The sequence below is a fragment of the Pseudophryne corroboree genome, chromosome 3 (assembly GCF_028390025.1).
Source record: "Pseudophryne corroboree isolate aPseCor3 chromosome 3, aPseCor3.hap2, whole genome shotgun sequence".
Taxonomy (NCBI): domain Eukaryota; kingdom Metazoa; phylum Chordata; class Amphibia; order Anura; family Myobatrachidae; genus Pseudophryne; species Pseudophryne corroboree.
In genome coordinates this window covers 14,913,878-14,926,368 of record NC_086446.1, presented here as the reverse complement: position 1 = coordinate 14,926,368, position 12,491 = coordinate 14,913,878, and the positions used below count along the sequence as shown (strand labels likewise).

The following is a 12,491-nucleotide window of genomic DNA, read 5'->3' as shown; positions in this document are numbered from 1 at the left end:
AACCAATGTGAAATCCAGTTTGAGTTGTTGTCACATAATTTCCCCACGCCAAGATCCAAGGTTGCCTACATCATCTCTTTACTTTCTGGATCTGCTCTGAGCTGGGTGTCTCCTCTGTGGGAACGTGCTGACCCTCTGATTAACAACTACACTGAATTCGTGTCAACCTTCAGACGGATCTTTGACGAGCCTGGTCGTGCAACATCAGCTTCTGCTGACCTAATCCAACTTCGTCAAGGTACCCGTAGTATGGGACAATATGTCATTCAGTTCCAGACGTTGGCTGCAGAGATTCAGTGGAACAATCAGGCCCTGGTAGCAGCCTTCTGGCATGGACTCTCTGACCGGATCAAAGACGAACTGGCGACCCGCGATCTTCCTGTACCATTGTCTGAATTAATCTCCTTGTGCATCAAGTTGGACTCTCGCATCCGCGAACGCAATAATGAACGTGCTCGGAGTGAGCCACGCAGATCAAGGATGATACCTTCCGTACAGTTCCAGTCTCCTTCTTCTGACGAGCCTATGCAAATAAATAGGTCCCGCCTAACTCCTGAAGAGCGGTCAAGAAGACTTCGTGAGAGACTTTGTCTGTATTGTGCGGCTGCAGGTCATCAGATTAACTCCTGCACAGTGCGTTCGGGAAACGCCAGATCCTGACTTGTAAAGGAGGAGTCAAGTTGGGATCTTCTAGACAAGCTCCTTCTAATCAAGACCTTATCCTTCCTGTGACGTTAGAGACTTCAGTTGGGCTCCAGTCCGCATCAGCATTAGTGGACTGTGGAGCTGCAGGAAATTTCATCACCCAAGCTGCGGTAAATAAATTTTGCTTGCCTGTATGTGAACTTTCTTACCCAGTCTACATTACCGCCGTGGATGGTAGCCGAATCTCCAAGGGGAATATTTCTCACCAAACTGCACCAGTGGTTTTAGGAGTTGGGTTCCTACACTCTGAATTAATCAAGTTCTTGGTCATTCCTCAAGCCACCCAGGAGATCGTTTTGGGCATGCCCTGGCTCCAGCTACATAATCCACAGTTTGACTGGTCAACGTTACAGCTTACCTCATGGGGTTCACATTGCCATCAGTCCTGTTTAGCCCAAGTTTGTCCAATAAAGTCTACTGAAGTAAAGACACAGTCAAGTCTCCCTGCGGCTTATCAAGATTTCTCTGATGTCTTCAGTGAGAAGGCCGCGGATGTCCTGCCGCCCCATAGAGAATGGGATTGTCCCATCGATCTCCTTCCTGGCAAGAAGCCACCTAGGGGGCGTACCTACCCACTATCTGTTCCTGAAACTGAGGCGATGAGCGATTATATCAGGGAGAATTTACAGAAGGGATTCATCCGTCCTTCATCATCACCCGCTGGTGCAGGCTTCTTCTTTGTTAAAAAGAAGGATGGAGGACTGCGTCCATGCATTGACTACCGGGGCCTCAATGACATTACCATTAAAAATAGTTATCCATTACCACTCATTACCGAATTATTTGACAGAGTTAAAGGAGCCCGCATCTTCACCAAGTTAGATCTCCGCGGTGCCTACAATCTCATCAGAATCAGGAGTGGTGACGAATGGAAGACAGCTTTTAACACTCGAGATGGTCATTACGAGTACCTGGTAATGCCATTCGGGTTGAGTAATGCCCCAGCAGTGTTCCAACACTTTGTGAACGAAATCTTCCGTGACGTTCTGTATAAATACCTCGTTGTTTATCTGGATGATATCCTCATCTTCTCTCAAGACCTTCCATCTCATCGTCTACAAGTCCGTGAAGTCCTCCGACGTCTTCGTGAGAACCGGCTCTACGGTAAACTATCCAAATGTACCTTTGAAGTTCCCTCTATACCCTTCCTGGGTTATATAATTTCCGGATCGGATCTCCAGATGGACCCGACAAAGTTGGAAGCCATTGCCAATTGGTCCATTCCAAATTCTCTCAAGTCTATTCAGCGGTTCCTGGGATTTGCCAACTACTATAGGAAATTTATTCGGGGATTCTCCACTCTCATCGCTCCTATAACCAACCTGACTCGGAAAGGGGCAAACCATTCCAACTGGTCAGAAGAAGCTTTAGCAGCTTTCCAGAAGATCAAGCTGGCCTTTATGTCTGCTCCAGTTCTGTCCCAGCCAGATGTAAACAGACCGTTCGAGTTGGAGGTGGATGCCTCTACAGTTGGAGTTGGAGCTGTTCTCTCCCAGAAGGGAACCGATGGGAAAATCCACCCCTGTGGATTTTATTCTCGTAAATTCCTCCCTGCAGAAGCTAACTACTCCGTTGGAGATCAAGAACTACTGGCGATTAAGCTGGCCCTCGAGGAATGGAGGTATCTCCTGGAAGGGGCCAAACATCCGTTCAATATCTACACGGATCATAAAAACCTGCTATATCTAAAGGCAGCTCAGTGCCTTAATCCTCGCCAGTCCAGGTGGGCTATGTTTTTCTCACGTTTTAACTTTAAGCTTCATTTCCGCCCAGGTTCGCAGAATGTTAAAGCAGACGCTTTATCCCGATCTATGGAATCCGAAGAGGAAACGCCTGACTCAGTTCCACATTCCATCCTGAGTCCAGTGGTATTTGCTGCATCTCAAGTCTCCCCAGCTCCTCCTCCTGGTAAGACTTTTGTTTCCCCAGAACTCCGTCCCAAGTTGCTGTCTTGGGCCCATCAATCCAAGTTCACTGGTCATCCCGGTGTCCTAAAGACCTTCAAGTTCCTCTCTGAGACATACTGGTGGCCAAAGATGAAGGCTGACATCAAGGATTTCGTGGCATCCTGTCCTAAGTGTGTGCAGCACAAGACTCCTCGTCAGTCTCCAGCAGGTCAGTTACAACCATTGTCTGTTCCAAGTCGTCCCTGGTCACACCTGTCCATGGACTTTATCACCGACCTTCCTCCTTCTCAAGGATACAATACCATCTGGGTCGTAGTGGACAGATTTACCAAGATGGCCCATTTTGTTCCTCTCCAGGGTCTCCCTTCTGCCCCGAAACTTGCCCAAATCTTCCTACGGGAGATTTTCCGCTTACACGGTCTACCCTCTAAAATAATATCCGACCGAGGTGTACAGTTTGTAGCGAGGTTTTGGAGGGCTCTCTGTTCTGCCATGCAGGTCAAGCTGAAGTTTTCGTCATCTTACCACCCTCAGACGAATGGGCAGACAGAGAGGGTAAATCAAGAACTAGAGACGTTTTTAAGATTGTATGTTTCATCTTCTCAGGATGACTGGTTCGATCTGCTCCCATGGGCCGAGTTTGCCCACAACTTCCGCTACCACACTGCTACTGGGACAACACCATTCTTTGCAGTATATGGGCAGCATCCTCGTGTTCCAGACTTCCAAGAACTCCCTCATATGGATGTTCCTGCTGCCACTACTGCTCTGACTCAGTTTTCTTCAATCTGGAGGAAGATTCACATTTCTCTCAAGAAGGCCTCCAGCCGGTATAAATACTTTGCTGACCGCAAAAGACGCGCGGTTCCTAGCCTGAAACCTGGGGACAAGGTTTGGCTGTCAACCCGTAACCTCCGTCTTAGGGTCCCGTCTATGAAATTTGCACCACGTTTCATTGGTCCCTTTCCTGTCGAAAAAGTCATCAACCCTGTGGCCTACAAACTGAAGTTACCACCTTCTCTTCGAATACCTAATGCTTTTCATGTTTCTCTCCTCAGACCTTTAGTCCTGAACCGCTTTCAAAGAGCTCTTCCAGTTGGCCCCAAAATTCGAACTCAGCGGGGCGTGGAGTTCGAGATTGGCAAGATTCTGGATTCCCGTTGCCGGTATGGTCGTCTTCAATACCTTGTCGATTGGTCCGGTTATGGCCCAGAGGAGAGAAGTTGGGTAAATTCGTTGGATGTCCATGCTCCAAGGTTGGTCCGTGTCTTCCATAACACTCATCCTTCCAAGCCACGTGGGTGTTCAGTGCCCACCCTTAAAGGGGGGGGTACTGTCAGGAATCGACTCACCAAGCTGACATCTGTCCGCCGCTGCGGACTCCGTCCTGGCTCCCTGCGGTCACCTGTCGTCCACGTCCCTGCCATCGGACGCCATCATGGGCCTGGGAGCGCTCCTGTGACAGCAGGCGTGTAGCACGCCGCGTTCCCGCTAGGCCGCGGCATGGGCGCCGCCATGACAGCTTCCAACAGTCAGCATACAGCGGCCAATCCGGTGCTTGGCCGCACCCACTTTTCCCTCACTCCACCAATGACTGTATAACCAGGGGTATATAAGAAGCTGCAGGATCAGTCTGCAGGCATCCTGGACTTTGTGTCACTCCTGCGACTCATGTGAAAGGATCTGGTTCCTGTTTCCTCCGTGTACTTGGATAACCTACCTGCTGTTCCTTGTTCCTGGCTTCTACCTGAGACTCGGTACTCCTGGTTACTTCACACAGCTCCGTGGAACTTCAAGTCCCAGCAATACCTGCATTCATCTACAGGCTTCACACTCATCACCATCTTGTGTGCTTCAGCCTAGCAGTAGAGACTGACTCCAGGTGTGTTCCAGCTCTCCACCTGTGATACAGCTTGCTTGCTGTCAGTGCTTCACCACCTGCACTGTGGACATTGTCAGACTCCTGCTTCTGCTACCAGGTTTGCCATAACAACATCATCTCTGCTAAGTTCCATGTTTTAAACCTGCACTGGTTCCCATACCAGAATATTCTCACAAGTTATCATTCATCTGTTATCATCATTCCCGGTTATCATTTCTTCAGTCATTACTCATTCTGTTTCCATAGACTTTCAGCTGTTACGCTGTACAAATTGACATTTGCATTTATTATTGTTTTTCTGCTGCCGTTCTGTGAATCATCTGTTAATAAATATCATTGCGCTCATGCGCAGAAACATAATCCAGCCTCCTCGTTTTCTCCCATCCACCTCCACTGACCCACTAGCGCCCCCTCCGGGGACAGTCAAAACCAAATCTGACACACTGCATTGAGGGACTTAGGGGAGAGATTTCCAACTCACCTGCGTGCAGGATGGATTGGAGTCTTAGGCTACTGGACACTTAGCTCCAGAGGGAGTCGGAACACAGGTCATCCTGGGGTTCGTCCCGGAGCCGCGCCGCCGACCCCCCTTACAGATGCTGAAGATCGGAGGTCCGGAAAGCAGGCGGCAGAAGACTCCTCAGTCTTCATGAAGGTAGCGCACAGCACTGCAGCTGTGCGCCATTGTTGTTACACTTCTCACTGATCAGTCACGGAGGGTGCAGGGCGCTGCTGGGGGCGCCCTGGGCAGCAATATAAAATACCTTTAGTGGCGAAAAATACATCACATATAGCCATTAAGGCTATATGTATGTATTTAACCCAGGCCAGTTTTCTTAAAAACCGGGAGGAAAGCCCGCCGAAAAGGGGGCGGAGCTTATTCTCCTCAGCACTCAGCGCCATTTTCCTGCTCAGCTCCGCTGGTGAGGAAGGCTCCCAGGACTCTCCCCTGCACTGCACTACAGAAACAGGGTAACAAAGAGAAGGGGGGAATAATTTGGCGATATTTATATATTAAAAGCGCTGATAACAAAAACAACACCTTCTAGGGTTGTTTATATACATTTATAGCGCTTTTGGTGTGTGCTGGCAAACTCTCCCTCTGTCTCCTCAAAGGGCTAAGAGGGTCCTGTCTTCGATTAGAGCATTCCCTGTGTGGCTGCTGTGTGTCGGTACGTGTGTGTCGACATGTATGACGACGATGTTGGTGTGGAGGCAGAGCAATTGCCGGTAATGGTGATGTCACCCCCTAGGGAGTCGACACCGGAATGGATGGCTTTAGTGATGGAATTACGTGATAATGTTAGCACATTACAAAAGTCAGTTGACGAAATGAGACGGCCGGAAAACCAGTTAGTACCGGCTCAGGCGTCTCAGACACCGTCAGGGGCTGTAAAACGTCCCTTACCTCAGTCAGTCGACACGGGTACCGACACAGATGAATCTAGTGTCGACGGTGAAGAAACAAACGTATTTTCCAATAGGGCCACACGTTATATGATCACGGCAATGAAGGAGGCTTTGCAGATCTCTGATACTGCTGGTACCTCAAAAAGGGGTATTATGTGGGGGGTGAAAAAACTACCTGTAGCTTTTCCAGAATCAGAGGAATTGAATGACGTGTGTGATGAAGCGTGGGTTAACCCCGATAGAAAACTGCTAATTTCCAAGAAGTTATTGGCATTATACCCTTTCCCACCAGAGGTTAGGGCGCGCTGGGAAACACCCCCTAGGGTGGATAAGGCGCTCACACGTTTATCAAAGCAAGTGGCGTTGCCGTCTCCTGATACGGCCGCCCTCAAGGATCCAGCAGATAGGAGGCTGGAAACTACACTGAAGAGTATATACACACATACTGGTGTTATACTGCGACCGGCAATAGCCTCAGCCTGGATGTGCAGTGCTGGGGTAGTGTGGTTGGATTCCCTGACTGAAAATATTGATACCCTGGATAGGGACAGTATTTTATTGACTCTAGAGCAATTAAAGGATGCGTTTCTTTATATGCGAGATGCTCAGAGGGATGTTTGTACTCTAGCATCAAGAGTAAGTGCGATGTCCATATCTGCCAGAAGAAGTTTATGGACGCGACAGTGGTCAGGTGATGCGGATTCCAAAAGGCATATGGAAGTATTGCCATATAAAGGAGAGGAATTATTTGGGGTAGGTCTTTCGGACCTGGTGGCCACGGCAACTGCCGGCAAATCCACTTTTTTACCTCAGACCCCCTCCCAACAGAAAAAGACACCGTCTTTTCAGCCGCAGTCCTTTCGCTCCTATAAAAACAAGCGAGCAAAAGGACAGTCTTATCTGCCGCGAGGCAGAGAAAAGGGTAAGAGAGGGCAGCAAGCAGCCCCTGCCCAGGACCAGAAGCCCGCCCCGGTTTCTACAAAGCCATCAGCATGACGCTGGGGCTTTACAAGCGGACTCAGGAGCGGTGGGGGGTCGACTGAAGATTTTCAGCAATCAGTGGGCTCGCTCACAGGTGGACCCGTGGATCCTGCAGATAGTATCTCAGGGTTACATGTTGGAGTTCGAAAGGTCTCCCCCTCGCCGGTTCCTAAAGTCTGCTTTACCAACGTCTCCCTCAGAAAGGACGTCGGTATTGGAAGCCATTCACAAGCTGTATTCTCAGCAGGTGATAGTCAAGGTACCCCTCCTACAACAGGGAAAGGGGTATTATTCCACACTATTGGTGGTACCGAAGCCGGACGGTTCGGTAAGACCTATTCTAAACCTAAAATCCTTGAATCTGTACATGCAGAAATTCAAGTTCAAGATGGAGTCACTCAGAGCAGTTATAGCGAATCTGGAAGAAGGGGACTTCATGGTGTCCCTGGACATAAAAGATGCTTATCTGCATGTCCCAATTTACCCCTCACACCAAGGGTATCTCAGGTTCGTGATACAAGACTGTCATTATCAGTTTCAGACGCTGCCGTTTGGTTTGTCCACGGCTCCTCAGGTCTTTACCAAGGTAATGACCGAAATGATGGTTCTTCTACGAAGAAAAGGCGTATTAATTATCCCTTACTTGGACGATCTCCTGATAAGGGCAAAGTCCAGAGAACAGCTGGAAGTCGGTGTAGCACTAACCCAGGTAGTGCTTCAGCAACACGGGTGGATTCTGAATCTTCCAAAATCTCAATTGACCCCGACAACACGTCTGCTGTTCCTGGGAATGATTCTGGACACGGTTCAGAAAAAGGTGTTTCTCCCGGAGGAGAAAGCAAGGGAGTTATCCGAACTTGTCAGGAACCTCCTAAAACCAGGAACTGTGTCAGTACATCAATGCACGAGAGTACTGGGAAAGATGGTGGCTTCTTACGAAGCAATTCCATTCGGCAGATTCCATGCACGAACATTTCAGTGGGATCTGCTGGACAAATGGTCCGGATCGCATCTGCACATGCATCAGCGGATAACACTGTCACCAAGAACAAGGTTGTCTCTCCTGTGGTGGTTGCAGAGTGCCCATCTGTTAGAGGGCCGCAGATTCGGCATACAGGACTGGGTCCTGGTGACTACGGATGCCAGCCTACGAGGCTGGGGAGCAGTCACACAGGGAAGAAACTTCCAGGGCGTGTGGTCAAACCTGGAGACGTCCCTTCACATAAATATACTGGAGCTAAGAGCGATCTACAATGCTCTAAGCCTGGCAAAGCCGCTGCTTCAGGGTCAGCCGGTGTTGATCCAGTTGGACAACATCACGGCAGTCGCCCACGTAAACCGACAAGGCGGCACGAGAAGCAGAAGAGCAATGACAGAAGCTGCAAGGATTCTGCGCTGGGCGGAAAATCATGTCATAGCACTGTCAGCAGTGTTCATCCCGGGAGTGGACAACTGGGAAGCAGACTTCCTCAGCAGACACGACCTTCACCCGGGAGAGTGGGGACTTCATCCAGAAGTCTTCCACATGATTGTGAACCGTTGGGAAAAACCAAAGGTGGACATGATGGCGTCTCGCCTCAACAAAAAATTGGACAGATATTGCGCCAGGTCAAGAGACCCTCAGGCAATAGCTGTGGACGCTCTGGTAACACCGTGGGTGTACCAGTCAGTGTATGTGTTCCCTCCTCTGCCTCTCATACCAAAGGTACTGAGAATTATACGGAAAAGGGGAGTAAGAACAATACTAGTGGCTCCGGACTGGCCAAGAAGAACTTGGTATCCGGAACTTCAAGAGATGCTCACGGAGGATCCGTGGCCTCTACCTCTAAGAAGGGATCTGCTTCAGCAGGGACCTTGTATGTTCCAAGACTTACCGCGTCTGCGTTTGACGGCATGGCGGTTGAACGCCGGATTCTAAAAGAAAAGGGCATTCCAGAGGAAGTTATTCCTACCTTGATTAAGGCTAGAAAGGAAGTGACTGTACAACATTATCACCGCATTTGGCGAAAATATGTTGCGTGGTGTGAGGCCAAGAAGGCCCCAACGGAAGAATTTCAATTGGGTCGATTCTTACATTTCCTGCAAGCAGGATTGTCTATGGGCCTAAAATTGGGGTCCATTAAAGTTCAAATTTCGGCCTTATCAATCTTCTTCCAGAAGGAATTGGCGTCAGTGCCTGAAGTACAAACTTTTGTCAAAGGTGTACTACATATACAACCCCCAATGGTGCCTCCAGTGGCACCGTGGGATTTGAACGTAGTTTTGAATTTTCTCAAATCTCATTGGTTTGAGCCTCTAAAATCGGTAGATTTAAAATACCTTACATGGAAGGTAACCATGCTATTGGCCCTGGCTTCAGCCAGGAGAGTTTCAGAGTTGGCGGCTTTATCGTACAAAAGCCCATATCTGATTTTCCATTCGGACAGGGCAGAACTGCGGACACGTCCTCATTTTCTCCCTAAGGTGGTTTCGGCTTTTCACTTGAACCAGCCTATTGTGGTGCCTGCGGCTACTAGCGACTTGGAGGACTCCAAGTTACTGGACGTTGTCAGAGCATTAAAAATATATATTTCAAGGACAGCTGAAGTCAGAAAATCTGACTCGTTGTTTATATTGTATGCACCCAACAAGATGGGTGCTCCTGCGTCTGAACAGACGATTGCACGTTGGATCTGTAGCACAATCCAACTTGCACATTCTGTGGCAGGCCTGCCACAGCCTAAATCTGTAAAGGCCCACTCCACAAGGAAAGTGGGCTCATCTTGGGCGGCTGCCCGAGGGGTCTCGGCATTACAACTTTGCCGAGCAGCTACGTGGTCAGGGGAGAACACGTTTGTAAAATTTTACAAATTTGATACTCTGGCTAAGGAGGACCTGGAGTTCTCTCATTCGGTGCTGCAGAGTCATCCGCACTCTCCCGCCCGTTTGGGAGCTTTGGTATAATCCCCATGGTCCTGACGGAGTCCCAGCATCCACTAGGACGTTAGAGAAAATAAGAATTTACTTACCGATAATTCTATTTCTCATAGTCCGTAGTGGATGCTGGGCGCCCATCCCAAGTGCGGATTGTCTGCAATGCTTGTACATAGTTATTGTTACAAAAATCGGGTTATTACTATTGTTGTGAGCCATCTTTTCAGAGGCTACTTCGTTTTTTGTTATCATACTGTTAACTGGGTTCAGATCACAAGTTGTACGGTGTGATTGGTGTGGCTGGTATGAGTCTTACCCGGGATTCAAGATCCTTCCTTATTGTGTACGCTCGTCCGGGCACAGTACCTAACTGAGGCTTTGAGGAGGGTCATAGGGGGAGGAGCCAGTACGCACCATGTGATCCTAAAAGCTTTATTTAGATGTGCCCTGTCTCCTGCGGAGCCCGCTATCCCCCCATGGTCCTGACGGAGTCCCAGCATCCACTACGGACTATGAGAAATAGAATTATCGGTAAGTAAATTCTTATTTTTTAACCTATCAAATTGTCTGTCCCATCAGCTCTGTGATCCATTGTCTGTCCCATCAGCTCTGTGATCCATTGTCTGTCCCATCAGCTCTGTGATCCATTGTCTGTCCCATCAGCTCTGTGATCCATTGTCTGTCCCATCAGCTCTGTGATCCATTGTCTGTCCCATCAGCTCTGTGATCCATTGTCTGTCCCATCAGCTCTGTGATCCATTGTCTGTCCCATCAGCTCTGTGATCCATTGTCTTTTCTCATCCAGCTATTGCTATTTAAACACTGTTAGGGGGGCTCTGTCTGCCATATAAAGGGCCAGTCGGGTAATCTGATGCCATACAAGGGGGCATGAGGAGGCTCTGGTGGCATATAAAGGGGCATATAGACAGTGTCGGACTGGGGCATGTAGGGCCCACCAGGGGGGGATGTAGTGGTAGGGGCCCATGTTTAGGGGTGTGGCCTGTCCACAGAGGGGGTGTGGCCTGCCACCTCATTGGTTTGACTAACTATTAGAGAGTGCAACGTCAGGACCCCTTCATAAATATATACAGTACATTCAGCTGCTGCATGCATGATTATGTACCAGATTAATAACAGCAATGCACTGTAGAAAATACACCATAGTCCAGTATAAGGTGACATATGTATGATGTATAATTCAAGTGCACAGTCTGGAACCTGATCCTTAGAGCAGAAGGTGGGCCCCCAGGCAGTGGGGCCCACCGGTGGTTTCCCCTGTACCCAGTCCAAGCCTGCATATGAAGCAGCAGATGGGGAGGGGGTGCACTCTATTTACTTAACTAATATCACTCAAAAAATAAGTAGATTCAGAACAGCCCTCATCATTACACTTATGTGTAAAAAGTGTCTCTCTGAAGCGCTGACGGCTGTGGGTTAGGTCTGTGGAGCTTGGCGCAGTAAGAGGGCACTACGACCATAAGCAATCGTAGGCCTAATTCAGACCTGATCGGAGCAGCAAATTTATTAGCAAATGGGCAAACCCATGTGCACTGCAGGTGGGGCAGATGTAACAGGTGCAGAGAAAGTTAGATTTGGGTGGGTTTATTATGTTTCTGTGCAGGGTAAATACTGGCTGCTTTATTTTTACAATGCAATTTAGATTTCAGTTTGAACACACCCCACCCAAATCTAACTCTCTCTGCACATGTTACATCTGCCCCCCTGCAGTGCACATGGTTTTGCCCATTTTCTAACAAATTTGCTGCTGCGACCAGGTCTGAATTAGGCCCATGGTCTCCAGAGGCCATGTGACTTACTCATTTTTTCTTATTTTCATTTAGAGTCTTGTCCTGGAAACGAGGAGTACACGACATGTCCAGGCTGTGAACCTACCTGTGAGATCAAAAACCCCATGTGTGTTCAAGCTTGCATCGGACCCGGACAATGTCAATGCAAGAAGGATTTTGTTCGTGACAGTAAAACTAAACTCTGCATACGTGTGGGAGAATGTCCCTGAGCGTGCCCAGCACAGGACACACACGCCATGACACAGATATACATGCATGCTGCCATATCATGTATGCTCTCTCCATATTCTAATAAAGGTGGGATCATTGCTGTCTGGCGTCTGTACTATATAACTGGAGTCACGCTAATAATCCAATGACAAGTGTGGGAGCAACGGATGGTGTAATAGTACCTACAAAACGTGGAACAAAATAAAGGGTTACACGTGGATGAGGTAGAACTGACGGAGCTGCCTCTGTATTACAGGGAATCTGCAGGTAGCACTCGACCAATCAGATGCACTGATAAATGAAAGCGGTTTAAGTAATCATTGACATTTCTGGTTGGTTGTCTGGAGGTGATGAGAGGGCATGGTACCAATCTGATGAGTGATATCAGCGCAGTACCATGCCTGACGCATAGACTAAGTGGAGGCCGCCGCTCCCTGATGATGGCTCATAGTTCGGTATCTCCATCTAGCAGAGTGGTCACCTATCTGCAACTTTATGCAAAGGGCGCTACAAAGTCCTTACTTGGTGTATAGCCAGGGCCGGCAACAGAAATCCTGGGGACCGGTACACTGATATCTCTATGCCCCCCCCAACCAACACCACCACACACACACACACACGTATTTTGTACTTCCGTGCACCAAAGGTATCAGGAAAGGGGTTGAAAGGAGCGTG

At 48.8% G+C, this 12,491-nt stretch overlaps 1 long non-coding RNA gene across 1 annotated transcript in view; it reads left to right on the top strand.

Annotated features, from left to right (window-relative positions):
- Positions 1-11,918, top strand: part of LOC135057036 (uncharacterized) — a 59,572-nt gene extending 47,654 nt beyond the window's left edge. The window contains exon 4 of the long non-coding RNA XR_010244119.1: positions 11,640-11,918. This is a non-coding gene — a long non-coding RNA (uncharacterized LOC135057036). The remainder of the gene's footprint in view (positions 1-11,639) is intronic.
- Positions 11,919-12,491: the final 573 nt, after the last annotated feature.